This window comes from Vidua macroura, chromosome 1 (assembly GCF_024509145.1).
Source record: "Vidua macroura isolate BioBank_ID:100142 chromosome 1, ASM2450914v1, whole genome shotgun sequence".
Taxonomy (NCBI): domain Eukaryota; kingdom Metazoa; phylum Chordata; class Aves; order Passeriformes; family Viduidae; genus Vidua; species Vidua macroura.
Window position 1 is genome coordinate 69,584,441 of NC_071571.1, and position 16,824 is coordinate 69,601,264.

A 16,824-nucleotide genomic window follows, 5' to 3' on the forward strand; every position below is an offset into this window, starting at 1 on the left:
CTGACACTCCAAAATGCAGGTGTAGTCTACTCTTCACATGAGTGAGATCTTAAAAACAAGCAGATGACTGGCATTATGACAGCAGGGCTTGCTGTAAGAGAGATAATATTATGCAGCTTTGTCATAATGGCATACCAGGGCCAGCTATGAATTGTGGTTCTTGAGAGCAACATTAGCTTGGCTTCTGCACTTAGCTGGTGTGTCTCCCATCATGGAAGTTTCCACTTAGGACAAGTGAGATCAAGCTGTAACCTTCTTTTGTTTATAAGACATACTTGGGATGACCACACTGGTGAATAAACTGGAAGTGTGATGCAAGACCATTTCATCAGGTAACATGTCCTTTCTTACTGAGAATAGGCTGGAAAGCAAGAAGCAGTGCTGGGGGAGAAAGCATAGGACTTGGTCTGCACCATCCTCAAAGAGGAACCTCCGTAACTGGTGTTTCTGAAGAGAAAGTCCTGGGCTGTGCGTTGAACTGTGTCTGTAACTTGAACCAACCTGTCTCATTATTAATTTTACACTTCTGTTCCAGGATATGTTGGGAACCCATCTTTCATCCCATATTACAAGAGTCACTTGAAGTCCCCTTGGTTCCCTTTTCTTCAGTGATAAACACCAGTTTGTCTTTAGATCCACAGTAGTGGCATTATATAGTAGAGCTACACAAGGAAAAAAATAGCTTCCATCCTTTTTTCAGGCATCCCTCCTGTGATGTCTGTATGAACCACAGAATGAAAACTGGCTCTGAATTCAGGATATTCTCTTCAAGTACACATGTCGGTGAAATTATAACAGCTTAGTTGATTTACCACAAGAGCTAAGGGACTGGAAAAGAATAATACTATTTTGTGTCCCTGCTGTCTGAAAATGTATGTAATAAAGAATCTGAGAACACAGGAAGATGCTTTCCTTTATTCAGAAGTATTGACTAGAGTAGCCTCACAATACGCTCACAATAGAAACTTCGACTGTCAGGATGACACATTTGTGCAAAGTGAATTTTGAAAAAAAATCTTGCCTGATACTTTTCACAAAATCAACTTACTCTGGTTTTACAGCTGTTTACAGTGACACTTTTATAAATGAAAAGCATCCTCTGAGATTATGTTTCACCATAAATAATTGTCCAGAACTTTTCCTGCCTTCCATGATCCTGACAATGAATACAATGACAGGGAGAATTCCTCCATGACAGTTTTGTATCTTAGGATTCATAAGGCAGATTTTTGTAGTTAAATCACCTGAAAAGCAATGTATCACGCAGACTGCAAAACCAAACTATTTGTCAAAAGTCAGAACAGGGAGTTTCGTTTATTTCTGTATTGGCCATCAATGAAAACAACTTGATCTGAGGCAGGAAAGGGTAAGAAGATCCTAATTTTCTCTATGTTTTTTTTTTTTTGTCCTCTAATTTGGTAATTAAGATCTCCACTATCATTTCAACAAAATGTGTGACCCTTGCACCTAATGATTACTTCTGTTTCAAGGGAAGGCAATGCTCTTGACCACTGTGAGAAGACTGTCAGCTGGCTCCTAGATGGATCTAGACTCAAGCTTTCCTCTCCTGTCTTTTTTTTTTTTTTCTGAATACTAAGATACATTTTCCTTACAATAAGTCTTTATGAAGTATTACTTGACCAAAAACAAATTCTGATTTTGATGGATTTACCCAACAGGTCTAATTTCTATAAGAGGAAAAATGAATATTCCTACTGGGCTGTGACAACAAATGAATAAATTCAGAAGAGATGCATCATCCTTCTAAATGTATCAGTAAGAGCAATTGACTTGACCTCACATTTATATTTCCAGATTCCAAAAGTTAAGTAGCAGGAACATTCCAGCATGAAGGGACTTATAACTCAGTAGCAGTTCCAATCTTTATTTTCCAGGTATTTGTGAAGTGAATTTTCAACAATGTCATGACATATATATTATAGATACTAAGTACATATATTCTTAGGGGAGTTTTGTCACCAACTCTGTGGAAAATGATGCTGGACATCACCATGGCTAAGCAAAAAAATACTCAGGTAAAATTTGGGAACTCAGACTTGACCCTTGGCTAAAATATCAATTTTTTACATCTCACATGCTCTGCTAGGCTCTTAAAATAGGGTTATGCATATTGTCTATTAATGCTTATATAAAACACCAGAAAGAATTGGCATTTAAAAGCATATTTGGGATATATGGAGCACTGAAGACTTAGATATCAATTTTACATTGATATAAAATCCTATTCCATCTTATTGAAATCAACTGGGATTGCACAGCTGTAAATTCTTACAGAATTTTTGCTGATGATCACATTGTAGCTAATTATCCTGCCTTATCCTAATTATCTTTAATCTGTCCTGTTTAGAGCAGTAGTTAAGAGGTACTACAAGTGGATTCCAAAAGTGTTAAGAATTTACACTGATACTTACATGGCTTAAGGACCAATTATAGCTTTTGTTCAACAATTTACACTGCATTCTAGTAATATTCAGCAATACTCTTCTACCCCACACTTCTTAAAAATTCCAGTAAGGTAACTGTTTTATTGGACTAGGCTCGTTGCAATTATAGGCTTACCCTGGCTGGGACAGGCTTGCACACCAGAAATAAAACCATCATGAGGCAGGAAGGAAAGGGGGCTTAGCAGACAGGCTTGCCCATGGAAGAGAGGAAGGGAGAGCATGTAGCTAGATACAGATATCCATGTCGGCCCTGGCTGGGAGGGCACCCCGGCCCCTCTTGGGGCAGGAGGAATGTTTGGTTTCCTCCTTCCTCTGCCTGTCAGATCCCCAGTGTTTGTACTGGGTGCTCCCTCTCGAGCAGTGCCACTGGCTGGGGTCAGGTCATTGCTGCAGAGCATCCTGTGGTTGCCCAACCTGTGCGTGTCATTGGCTCCTTCCCTTCCTGTTCTGTCTCCTGTTCACCAATAGCTGCTTGCCTGGCACGTGGGGAGGAAACGCTCAGGCTGCAGTAGGGAAGGATTTCCAGGAGGTGCCAAAACAGAGCCTGCAGACATGGTGAATGGCAGCGAAAAGCAATGTACTCATTTCTTCTCTCTTCCATGGGAGAAGTATGAAGCCTGGCTGCTTAGAGAGCTGATTGGTATGGTGGCAGTTCCAGAAACAGGTGTTTGCCAACCATTATAGAAAGTGCACACCTTTACCACCCCAAAAGCATTGAATTTCAGTGTTAAGAGGTTTAGTCACATTTTCCTTCTAAAGCATTAAATGATCCATTATTAAAGGAGAAGTATATGGGACACAAGTCCAGTTCATCTATAAAATTGCAAGGGAGTAATCAACAACAGCTGCCAGCTCAAGCCAAAGGAGCAAAGGCAGCAAAATGAACCAGCAGGAAGAGAGACAACAATCCAGTAGACTTTTTATGGAGAAGGGTACAGAAAGAAAACTGAAACATGCCTGGAGACAAGGTTGTTATGGATGTTGAAAATAAGATTAATTTCATATCCCACTGCTGTAACTGACAAAAATAAAAGGAAGAAAAAAGTATTTAAGTAGTAGTTCACACCCCAAGTAGGAATACTCAGACTTGCTATGGAACAGAGACTTTATGTAGAACAAGTTTAAGGCATATTTTTGTACTGCAAATGGCATGTACTGGGTTGCTTTGCCAGCAACTGTAAGGTGAGATTAGTGACCTCTTTGACTGTAGCAAAGTTGTGGGGGCAGCTGGAACATGCTGTAATGCCATGCATAAGCTGTTCCCTCAAACTGTAGCCACTTTGCTGGATGCTAATGATGTGATACAGGCACAAGGAAAAGTCTCCCTGGAGCCTTGTATTCTCCAGGCTGAACAACCCCAACTCTTTCAGCCTGTCTTCATAGGAGAGGTGTTCTGGCCCTCTGACTGTCTTCCTGCCCCTCCTCTGGAATTGCTCCAGCACATTCATGTCGTTTGTGTGCTGGGGACCATAGAGCTGGATGCAGAACTCCAGGTAGGGTCTCATGAAAGCAGAGTAGAGGGGGAGAGTCACTTCTCTTACCCTGCTGGTCATTCTTCTTTTGATGCAGCAAGCAATGCTGAAGAATAGAAAAATGTAGCAAAAAGAAATAGCATTGAAAGTAAAAAGAAAATACAAAGGACACACCGCTTCTGAAGATTGATAGCCCTGAAAAGCTTTCAGGTCTCCAAGGAAACCTCAGGTCACATTATGCAAAAACAATGCTCAAATAAATTTCTAACAAGGCTCTGTAATGGAAAAGGGGAGAGTGCTTGGGAGCAGTCACTGTTACCTAATAGTGGAAATCTAAGAAAAAGATTATAAGAATATGAGTAAAGCATATAGTAAAGAGTGATCTTCCCCTCATGACAATCCTCTGCCTTCTGACTATAAACCATTTAGGAGCTTTCTGTGCCAAATCTGCATTCAGATAACATGTGCCTCACTCTGTGAATGTGTCTAATCCTTTTCTAATCCAGTTCCACATTTTCAGTGGTTATGCTCTTTGGAGTGAGATGATTTCATCAGTTTACCTAATGATGCTGACATGTAATGCAAATCACAAGCAATTCGAAAACACCAGGAATTGATTTTAGCTACAGCTCAAGATACTGAAACAACAGCATAGTGATGTAAGGCTCTTGTACCATTTGTGGTTGGAGACGATGGAGCCAGCAATTCACCCATTCAAGATGAATGAAAATCCATAATCAAAATTAGCATCATGTTTTCCTCAGGAAGTTTTTTGTTTTGTTGCAGTTGTTCTGTTTTGCTTTTCTTTTTCTGTAAGCAACAGCAAATGAGCCCCGGATAGAAAGTCACTACTTGTATCTGATGATATGAGCAGTAGATATTTTTCAGAGTAGGAGAACAATGGTTCTAGATAGTCAATGGTAGATTTCATCCCCACACCTCAGTATATTTGTATTTGCAACAGAAAGCTCCACCCAGTTCCCTGAAGCACTGCCAAAGGTGGAGTATTATACGGCAGAAAATTGTTTCAGAATCTTTTGCAAGAAAGGAATGATGGAGAAGGCCTGCTGTTAACAGAGAGAACAACATATTTCAAGTTGAGGTTTTGTTTATAGGAAACCAAGCCCTGATCCTGGTAATCAAAGGAGTATACCTACAGAATAGACTACTCTTAAGGACAGATTTAGAAGGGTATTTATTTATTTATATTATAATATTATGAATATAATCATTGTAATATTTATAGTATTGATTACTGTTTAGCAATACCAGTAGACATGTAGTGTATTGTGCAGAAGAGCTTAAGCACTTTAAGCACCACTGCCTTTAAGCATTTCTTGGAGGAGTCTGGTTTAAAAGGATAGTTACATCACTCTACTGGCAAATAGAAATCCGCCACAGCAAATACCAGTAAGTTGGTTGCTCAGGTATGATAAATATCTGGCTACAATACTAAATGTATTACAAAGAGGAAGTAAAACTTCAGCTGACCACAGGTAACCCAAGAGGAAGCCTTACTTCTATATACATAGTTGTAACTGCAGTATATACTGAATGTCTAAGTTTCAAATTATGACTGTTCATGAGTAACATTTTTTAACTTTTGGCTTCTAGTGCAGTACCATTTTTAACCTTGGCTGTTACTTCGGGAAGGGCTTTCTGGATGGTGCCATCTGGCTGTCATCAGCTACTGCTCAGTCATATGCAGTTGTGAGAATATATCTTAGGACAGGGGAATATTCTATTCAATCTAATTTTAAGTTCATGCTTCATAATACTGTAATATCTGATAATTTCTTCCCATTTTCTCTGGTAGCTTATAGTTATTTTGATTAACTGCTTGATTTAAAGCTACACTTGTAATTCTTTACCTATAAATGATGTCTATTTGCACCTGTTTTATCTTTTCATCTGCTACAAACAACAATACAGTACATTTTATGTGACTGGCCACATTTAGAGTTTTGTTTGTCATGAGTAGTACAGATTCAAAAGATACTGAATAATAGTATACATAAATCCCTTTAATATGCTAACAGTCTGATTCTAGCATTATACATGGATGAATATCAGTAGTTCATAAACCCCGAGTAGTTTTTTCTCCTCTCAGGAGTGAATGTGTATCACAGTACAAAGATTACCATTTACAAAGATTATGTGGTTTTGCCTGTATATTGTTTTTTGTCTAGATGAACCCCAGTTAATACAGATTTATTAGCACTATAATTTGTGAAAATCCTGAAGTCAGATTTGTTAGCCTGGTCTCCATGCAATGTACAGCATCCCATTAATTTAAAAGGCTGTACATGCACTTCACATATATACTTTCATTACACAATATTATAGTGTTTGTTTGAACTACAATTACCCATAGATTTGATCTGGAATCACATTTTTCACTAAGGGAGTTTGCAAAAATACATGGGAGAGCTTAGCAGAAGGAATGACTCCATGATTTTTTACAAAATACCTAGACCTGGACCACTATTTCAGCATATCCACATTTTTCCTGAGTCTTGGACTTGGATCTACAATTGGTAGTTCAGGCTGATCAATAAAATGAGAGCTTTTCCCTACATAAATGTTCTACTAACTGAAACACAATCAATAGTTTAATTTAGTGACGGTGCAAATTCCATTGTGCACATGACTGAAAACCTCAAACCCTGCAAGGAACTGCCTTAATTCTGATTAATTTGTGTTTTAATTAAAACCTAATCAAGAATACCCACATGGGATTTTTGTAAGAATTTAATTAAGTTTTAAAACATATATCTAGATAAACAGATGCAACTTTGTGAACAAGTGGGCCTGATATTACAAAATTATACTGAAGTAATTTTTCAAGTCTTTCAGCCTGTTTTCAAGAACTGCAATTTTACCCTTAAATTCACTATAATTCTGATGAAACAGTTTTTGCTGCATGCTGATCAGCTGTTTGCATCAGAGTAAGAGGAAAAAGCATGAATTAAATTTATAACCATTTAGGATCTATTAGCCATTATGCTTTCAGTTTTTCATAAGTTTTAATAATTAATGTCCTGAGAATAGCAGATGGTCCCAATTATTTTCAAAATACTGTAGTAAAAACATGTTTGTTTCTTTTTTTTTTTTTTTGTCTTACAATATGACACCGAATGTAAGTGCTTCTGGCTCCAGCACTCTTCTTCTCTCTGACTTATATTCTCTGGTTTATTGCTATGCCTCTGTTTTAGCTGAGAGACAAGTTGAAAGCAATTGTCACTCCAGACAGAACCACAGATATGAATTTCTGTATAATTTTAAACATACAAACAAAAGGACTACTGAGTTCATTTGAATCCTTATATACCCCACAGTTTGGAAATTGCACTGATTCAAACTCCAATGAGGAAGACTTAACAGTATGCTATTTCTTGCCAATATATCAGTTCCTCTAGTTTTTCTCTCCACGTAAGCGTCCTTGTTCCCAAATCAGAATATCACCCATGAACAAGTATTTCAGGTTCATACAGCCACCTACAATGTAGTAGCCCTAGAGTATATGTACACTTTATAAAACTCCATAGCAGTCGCACTCTTTAAATACAACATACCACAGACACTTCTCAAAACCTTCTGACAAATGTAAGACTTGGAGTAATTCACAGCTACAGTATACTGCAGGAAAAAAAATCAACATTTTCATCACTGTGCTATGATCCTGCAATAGCAGAGTAGTTCCTAAAGAAAACTTCTAGAGTGTCTTCAAAAAAGAGAATAACAAGAAACTCAAGTTAATGGTCTCTGCCGATCTCTCCTAAATTAAATGTTCTTCTTTCACTTTAAATCTGCCTGGCTTAATGCTGAGCACATAAGAACAACACACAACTTTCTGACCTCTACAGGACACCAGGGGAAGCCAAAAGGTGGATTTTTTTTACTGTCTAGGGATAGAGTAGACAAATAATGAGACAGCATCTCAAATCAGTGATTTTTGGAGATACAAATATATTGGGTATTCAAGAGATCCTAAGTTCCCACCCCTATAAATTTACTCTTCCCATCATATAGTCTTTACAGACTGATGTTTATAGAAGTTCAGTATTTAAGACATCATCAGCTTCTTACCCTTGCTATTGTTGTTTGCAAGATCACTTCATATTATGCCCTAGAAATATGTTAGGACTTTTTCCCTCAGTTTTGACCTGAAGTCCTCTGATTTTATACAGTGTTATTATTCAGTTTTTCTCCTTTCTTATGTACATCTTTTAAAAGTCTTTTGGTCTTCCTTCCTCTGCAACTATTCAATTTTAATCTGTTGTTGAACATATGAAAACTTACATGCAATATTGTAAAAAAAGTCTTCCTGGTGCTTCATATAATGCAACTCCTGCATTTCTAGCTCTACTGGAAATACTTGAGTCAATGTGTCCTAATACTGCATTTCAAAGTTGCTTCAAAATGGTTGCCAGCAGCAACCCTCCAATAACCAATACACCAAGATATTTTTCTTCCACTTTATTCCCTATGATGCATGCTATTTTTAAGCAGTGTGTGCTGCTCTGTTATATTCCTTTAAGAAAGAAAGAACTGAGTCACGTGGCCCTTATAGAGAGGAAGAGACTGTACTTAGCTTCAAGCAAATACCTCAAGGAGCAACACTTCCCTGAAGGCAGGGTGTGGTGGGCAGAAGAAAAGGCAAAACAAGTCCTCCAGAGCAGCAGAGGGGTGAAGAGATTGCTTTCTAAGGAACAGGGAGCAGAGCCAAGGCTAGAGCTCTATACCTTCTTTTTATGCTCCAAGAGAAGACTACACAAGAGCTCTGGCAACCCAGAAAGCCACTCAGTGGACTGAAATCACAATTAGAAAGAAGGATCCAGATGATGAAGTTTCTGTGGGCAGGAGGCAGGTTGTTTATAAATTCATTCTTCTCTGCCAGCTCACCTAGCCACTGGACTCTCTTTGTGTAAAACACAAACTGTTCTAGTGTACATACAAGTTAAACCTGGTCTTTGGAGAATGAAAGTCTCTTATTTTTCGACTTTGGAGAGCTCATTATAAGAAAGATGTTTAGGCAGACCCACTGCAAAGGTCTGGCTGGGTTAAAAGCCCATGCGTGCGTGACCTTATGCTGCTCAATCCCTACCATTTCTGCCTCTTGTTCTTAACCCAAAAATTATTAAGGAGTGTAGGACAAGTCTCAAGACTGTCCTGGGAGGAAGTGTCAACAGATTGCCATCTTTGTCTTGAGAACTTCTCTTTTCATACATTTGAAGCCTCTGCTAGTCAGCACCTTAACTACCTAATTAGCTCTTGCGATGATCCTCGTAATTTCCACTTCAGTAATAATTTGTCTTGGCACTATAATAAGTGCTGCTCTAATGTGTATGAAAACTCAGGCTATCACATTGTCCCTGTGTAAAAGGTCAATTATCTTACCCAAAAATATTACAGTCTGAGACCATCTTTATTTGATAAAGCCAGGATTATCCCCTTTTGCATTTCCCTTCAAGGCTTTAATTATTTTTTCTTTTAAATATTTTCTAACACTTTATACAATGTTGCATTCAAATGAAAAGACTCAGTAATTAATGTGATTTCTCTTTTCCCATTTTTGTAGAATGTAAAAATGAAGGGAGATAGAGAGTATATTGATATGAATACATTTATTCTGTTGATAAGGCCTGAATTTGTATTCAGTTGAGAAGAGTCACCTTCTATAAATTGTTTGGCTTCTTATATAGATATAATGCACTGTGATCAAGGTTTCCAAGGCTGCCAAATCTTCACCTTTGCAAGAGCTGCTCACCTTTATGCCAAGTTCATAACAAATATAAAAGATTTCATGAAGAACTTCATTTCAGCAAAGCCTCATTTTTCAACAGAATACAGTGTCAAAAATATTAATCAGACCTAGCCATAGATTTCTTTTCCTATGTAGTCTTTTCCACCATCTCTGTGGTCTTTATGACAAGCTTAATTGGCTGAATTTAAGTTATTTGGGTTCTCATACTGTGACCATAACCTTGCTTTCTAAGCGATTACTTAATCCTTTTTGTTTTGGGTAAACATAGGTTAATGTCACTGGTACATTATGTAACACGCTTTTATGGGGTAGTATTTCATTAGAAGAGAAATATTTAAGAATCTTTCTGTCTATGAATTATTTTTATATCAGTAATATTCACAGTGATTGATGACTAATTTAAGATGTATTGTCATAATTTCATAAGCATGTTGTTTTCAAAGCACTTTTCAATAGGCTCAAGTTCAAAGGGAATTAATGGTGAGTGCAGAAAAGCGGTTAGAGACCTCTTACTTTTTATTTCAATGAATATTTGGGGATGCATTTATCACACTGTTCAAAATGTTTAGTACATTGTGAATAGATCCATCTACAAACAACATAACTTCACAGATTTTAAGCACAGGAGAGAATACTGTAAGAACACAATATTGCACTACTGATTCCCTGTGCCACAAAAGGCTACAGGTTTCATAATTAATTCTTACTTCAAATCCAAGAGCATACTTCCTTTGAAAATTTCCAGTGACACATCACTTACAATTCTTTCTTAGATGTTCGGGTACTGATTTTTCTTATCCCAAGACATTTTCATTCTATTTCTAGCTTTGACTTTCAACATCAGATCATCTTACATTTCATTTATCATGTTTAAGAGCTGCCTTCTAGTGTATGTTTTTCACAGGCAGCAATCAAATCACCGGTATACCTCTGCATTAGTGAGCTTTTCTCCTTTTCTCACAGTAAGTCATGCTTCTCTTTCTTTAATCATCTGCCTCTCTTCCAAAGTGACTGTTTAACATTTTTCTCAAGAGCATATTTTGGATAGAAAGCATTTTGCTAGACAGTGTACCAATGATTACACCAGTGCTAACTCCATTGGCCACTGCATACTACAGAGATTTTTTCAGTTTAGTATTGCTTCCAGCAGGCAACTTTTTCAGTCATTACCTTCCCTACTGTGGTCCCACCTTCTGTAAGGCGCCTATATCCCTTTTTAAGGGCCTATATCCCTTAAGATGTCTGTGCTGAAACATGTTTTGTTCGCTTGAAGCTGGTTACCAAACAATTCATGTCACTCTCTTGATGTTCTCTATTATAATTGAGCATACCCCCACAGCTTCTGAAATGTGCAGTTTCTATCAGTAACCACTTGATGATGATTTGCCTTTTATAGTAAATATTCTTAAATCCATTTATAGCCTATCATATAAAATCTTACTTGGGTTGCATCTGCAGTTAATGAGCAATAAAAGTTCATACAATGAATCAATAAGATTCATCAAGACAGCAGCCAGTATGAAAATGTGTTTTAAGTGAATTTGTACTTTGTGTAACAAAATTTGGCAGGCTGTGACCAAATCCTTTAATGCACTGCTCTTGCTCAGTGATTTCAGGCTGAATTTTAAAATTTGGGATGAATATTATGCTTTAAAAATATATCCATATTTTCAGAGAAAGCGATCACTGTACTAAAAAAAGATTAGGTCGTTTTGAGATTGTGAACATTTCTGCAGATAGCAATAGCTGTACAAATACTCTTACTTTCCCAGTAATAAAAGCCAGGGACTCGAAGGACCAAAATCCAGTGTTTTTGAAAATATTTCAGCAGATAAAATCTCTGTTTGTATGTTTCAGAGGTGCAGAAAGCCTGGAATGGGTGTGGTGGAGCTGAGAGCACCAGCCACAGGAACCAGTAGAACCAGTTCTTTTCTATATAGCCTGGGAAATCCTGCCTTCAAAGACATGAGTTGACTGCTTTTACTAAAATATCCAGCTCACATTCAGGTAAAATTCAGACTATAAATCACTGTCTACTGGGGCTTACCTGGATGTAGGCCATTTTCATAAGAGCACACCTACTCCTACCATATGACAACAGAATTTGACTAACATGCTTTGGATATTTCTCCAAGTGTGAAGCCAAAGTGAGCCATAGCAAACCATTCTTTTCCCCTTCTTTTTATACTGTAGGGTTGTTGTTTTAAATGGGAATACTCTCCTGCCAACATGTGTCTCATCCCAATCACAATTCCATTGTTAAGTGCACAATTCCATATAAGTGCAGTGCTTATAATGCACTGTCCAGGTCTCACACTAACTGCTGATGTTGGAACCTCTGGCATTGATCCTGCTATTTAGGTTCTCTCCATTTGTCCTTCAGAGGGAGAGTGATTTCACAAAGTGTATGCTTTTTATATATAGAGGAAGAAATACTCTTTTTCAAAAATTAATAGCCGCATAAATGAGGCTTATAAACAGTAGAGAGAAGCACCTAATTTTGAATCTGTAGCATTTAAACATGTAGAATGCTAAATAAAACCAAATATGTGTTCTTTTTATTTGACTGGACTATGTAAGCTGCAGTTAGGTTCCTGTATGCATTGCTAATGAGGAGATATTAAAAGAAATTATGTCCAGCTTTACAATCTGAATTTTAGTGACAAGTCTTTTCTCTATGTCAGTCTAAATATGTAGATCAATTTGATATTGATAACATAGTCAACATGTGCTTTATTTCATGTTTTATTTGGTTTACTATCTCTTATCCATATATCTCATAAAAATAATTACTATGCTTAAAGAAGGTGCTTGAAAGGCAAAGAAAGGGAGCCATTAAAGCCAGTGATGACATATAAAAGGAATAGTCTATAAGTCATTGCATATGATACTCTGGTCAGGATAGACTGACCTGAACAGCTAACCACTTATCAATTATGTATTCCTTTCCAGCAGTCCTTGGATTGTTGATGGATTTTCTCTTCACGCCCAAGTTTTTATGGTCATGTCTTGTATTCGCCCATGCTGATGACAGTCATTCACAAATAAGATAAGGGGATCTATCCTATACAAATGTCCTCCATGGGGCTTCTTCAGATTGCTGTGATATTTAAAAAGGCATGTTTTGTTTTAAATGACAGAGGCAATTTGTTAGGGAAATCCTTAAAGATTGGCTGTACAGATAATTCACAAAGCAACCAAATTAATCAATCTGATCCTGTATTGTAAGAGGGCAAAAAATTACTATAAACGTAAATCTCAGATGCAAGAAAAAATTGCTATATTATTTAAGACCTCAGAAAAATTACTGGAAGAAAATATTCTTCACCCAAGACTGAAAAAGGAGAAATAGGTCAACTATAGACTGTAGGTTTGAAAGAGATGAGCTACAAAAGAAATTTAGGACAAGAGGCTATTGCATCAGACAGAGGAAGGAAAGGGCCATTGCAGACTCTGCAGTAGGACAGCAGAAATATTAAGGACCAAGAAAAATCCTTTTCTCTTTTTTCATCCATTTGCTTCACACTTAAGTCATCATCTACTGCATGACTGGGAATGCAAAAGTGTGAGCTTGCTTTCCTCTAAATTGTCAATAGGCAAGAGACTTAAAGGATGAATCTGAGTTGTCCTTTAAGGCACCTGAAAAACAGACCCATTATAGCTTGATTCATATGGAACAACTCACTAGGCTGACACCCACTCATTTCCTTTCAATCACAATGCAGGGGAGTTTCCTGTTTAATCACTTCTCAAATGGTCATAATTTTGGTAGGTTCATCCGTTCATCTTTCTGATCACCATGAATTCAACATTAGAAAACATCTACCAAGTAGGAGTTGCTGTATGGTGTGTACAGCAAACAGTGCAGCTGGATCAACAAGAAGGCAGAAATTATAAACACATAGTTGTCACAGAATATGGGGAAACTGCTCAGGTAAAAACAAAAAAGAAATCCCATCTTACTGAATTAATGGAGATGGAAGTAGCATATACACTGTAAGATGTTCACACAGGAAATCTAAAGGCAGAAGATTTAGAGTAAATAAACTCAATACAATCAACATCTGCTGATGCTGAAGCAATGAAGATATATTGCCAATTGTGAATCCATAAAAAAACTCCAAATCTGTTGAAAACAACCTAAATTAGGTGATAGAGTAACACTTTGCCTTACTAGTGCCTAAAATTCAGTAACTGTTCTGGTTCCATTTAAGGATATGGACATTTATTTATAAACAAAACAGATAGCAAACCAATTAAATTTAGAAGCCTGTTTAAAATGATTGATGTCAATTACCACAAAATGTATCTAACAGATATATCTAACACAGGTGGCAACATGTAGGACGACCGTTTTAGCCGTAATAAGGCACATCCTGTACAAGGGTCCTCACAGTACAAAATCATTTTTCCAGACAGCTTTCTATTCCATATAGAAAATATTTTCCATGAGTCATTTTTTTAAAATGTAAGAGAGAATTAACTTTGATTGTTCCCATGTCATTTTATGTTTGCTGTCTAAGAACATTTAGGTGATACAATGTCTGCAGAAAGTGAATTTTAAAAGCAGTCTCCTGATACTCCGTTCTTTGCTATACATAAAACTCTCCAGTATCCTCCACGCTCACCTAGTTGTTGTGATGGAGATTAACACGACGCTCGGAAAGTGCATAGTAATTGATAGAAAGCAGACAGTTACTGCAGAGCTCAAGGCCTGCCTTTTCTGTGTCCTAAAATCCATGTAAATCCCTAGCTGAATCATATGTTATTAATCTCTCACCTACAAAATGCTTTTCTGCAGCACTAGGCTTTCCTGTTAAGAGTACAAAGGACATTCGTCATCTCCACAATCCAGCAAAAAAGAAAGGCTGTTATTCAGACTCTTGTAATCAAGATAGCTGAACAAGGAGCATCTGACCCCCTCTTATTACTTCATGACAAAGATGACTTTGACAAAATATCTGAAGATGTCACTGAGGTAAAAAAGTGTTAAATAAAGTGAGCATGCACCATTGGTCACTGAGAACAAGGGAAGCTGAAAATAGAACCTACTTGTGAAAAGAAGCATCGCAGACTTCAGAAACAGCACCAGAAAGAGTACAATTGAGACAAAATGAAACTGGAGGAACATCAGGGAGAAAGAGCTTGAGAACTGTGATCTTTCAGAGGGAATGCATAAAAAGGAGCACTGTGGTGTTAGCTGGTGATTAGGGAGAGTACTGTAACAACAGTAGTGAACCTTTAACATGTAGCCTGAAGAACTCTAGGAGAAGGAGCTAGTGAGGGAGGACAAGAGAACTTTTTGCCTTTTGTCACGTTTCTCATTAGCTAATGCTACTGGCAACTAGCTTCAATCAAAATATTTCCCGGGTTTTACATTTCATCCAAGCCTATTAAAAGACCAGTTGCTCACATGAAGAGAGTTTTGAACAAGTTTTATCCACCAGCAATGTTTACTGTCTCTTTCCACCAGAATTTGGCATGGAAGTTGCACAGTACTAGAGCAGATCTAATGGTTCATTGCATGACACTGCCCTATCTCTGCAGCTGAATCTGGCTGTCTTCTGACCTTGTGCTCAGCTCATCTACCTCATTAAAATGGGATAAAATGAAGCTAGCAAAACCCAAACAAAAATTCTTGCTTGTTTAGGGAGATGAATTGGCTCAGTCTCCATCTGGAGGAATGCCAGAGCCAGAGAAAAAGAGGGAATGAGACATGCAATAAAGAGTGTGTTGGAGAGAAAGGGGCAAGTGGGACTGATACATTTTGTGACAGATGTACTGTGAAAATTCACCTTTAGAAAAGAGGACAGTTACTGTTCCTATGCACCAAATACCTTGATTTGGTTTTAAGATTTTAAACAGACATAATTTCATCCTTAAAAAAAAAACTGGGAGATTCAGCTATGATATATAAAAACAAGTGGTGGTAATTTTCCATGATGTGCTTTAAGAACATGATGGAAAAGAGGACAAAATTCAACACATGAAAACCATCACTGAAGTCAGAAACTGGTTTACGCTATTTTTGTTCTGGGAACTTTTAAACCTAAAAAGGACAACAGGATGTTTTGTTTTATGAAAAGGTTTGAAAGAATTCCAGTATAACTACAAGAGACAACCCCTCCCTGTAAAAACAACGAAAACAAGATGACATGAAGTACTTTAAAAGATGGGTTACTAAAATTCAATTCTCAGTTAACTGTCAAAATGTAAAGGGTAAGCCCACCATTTTGTCTTCCTTTTAAAGTCTCATTTTCCTTTCTTTAGGTCGCCTTTACTTTACCAGCAGAGGGAGCAGGTGGAAGAACAAATGAAAAAGGAGCTGACTTCAATTAAACTTTGATCTTTGCTCTTTGTTCCAGACAGAGAAAACAAGGACCAGTTTCAGCAGCTGCTGCTAGTGGGCCAGAGTATCCACAGCACAAATACACTTGTTTTGCGTGTGTTCTCCCTTCTTCCTCTTACAGTTCCTGGCAGTAAAGTGGTATTAGAAAGCCTGACAGTTCCACCAGTCCTGTCTGATTTTCATCCCTGTGGACTGGCAATATTTAGCAGGAAATGGAGGCAGAATTCTAACTGATAACATTTTAAATTCACCTGCCCACTACTTGCAGCCTGTCCTATAGCTTGCAGCAATTTCATTGCATCTTAACGACTTTTCTAAAACTGGGCTTTACTGAAAATCTGGAAACATCCAGATAATTTGTGTAAAATGAGAAGTCACAAGGAAATTTATGTCTGAATAATGCAGTGCTAGTTTTGATCTATTGGAGAAGTTTTTCAGTTCACCCGCATCTCACAAGGGGATTTTTTAAGTTAAAGTCTTATTCAAAACAGTGTTTTTAAGCCATTAAATATTTGTATGAGAAGGTTCATGTTCTCTTACAAACACCTCATTTTCTTCCCACCTCTCATTTCTACCTATTCACAGTTAGTTTCCTCCACATCTTTTCTGAGTACAAAATGGACTTTATACCTAATAATGAAATTAAGTCAAGTAGAATTTCTTACTGTGCATCAAAGATCCTGCAAATATTTTTTTCTGTTTCAGAAAAACTCAGCATGTAGAAAGAGGGAGACTAACACTCTTTCTTTTTGAGAGATATATCTTCTGGCA

The 16,824-nt window shown here is 37.4% G+C and overlaps 1 long non-coding RNA gene across 1 annotated transcript; it reads left to right on the top strand.

Annotated features, from left to right (window-relative positions):
• Positions 1-219: 219 nt before the first annotated feature.
• On the top strand, positions 220-16,156 carry LOC128820327 (uncharacterized). Its single transcript, XR_008440880.1, has 4 exons — positions 220-332; positions 1,680-1,776; positions 11,562-11,711; positions 16,070-16,156. It is a non-coding gene; the product is annotated as an uncharacterized LOC128820327 (long non-coding RNA).
• The last annotated feature ends 668 nt before the right edge of the window (positions 16,157-16,824 follow it).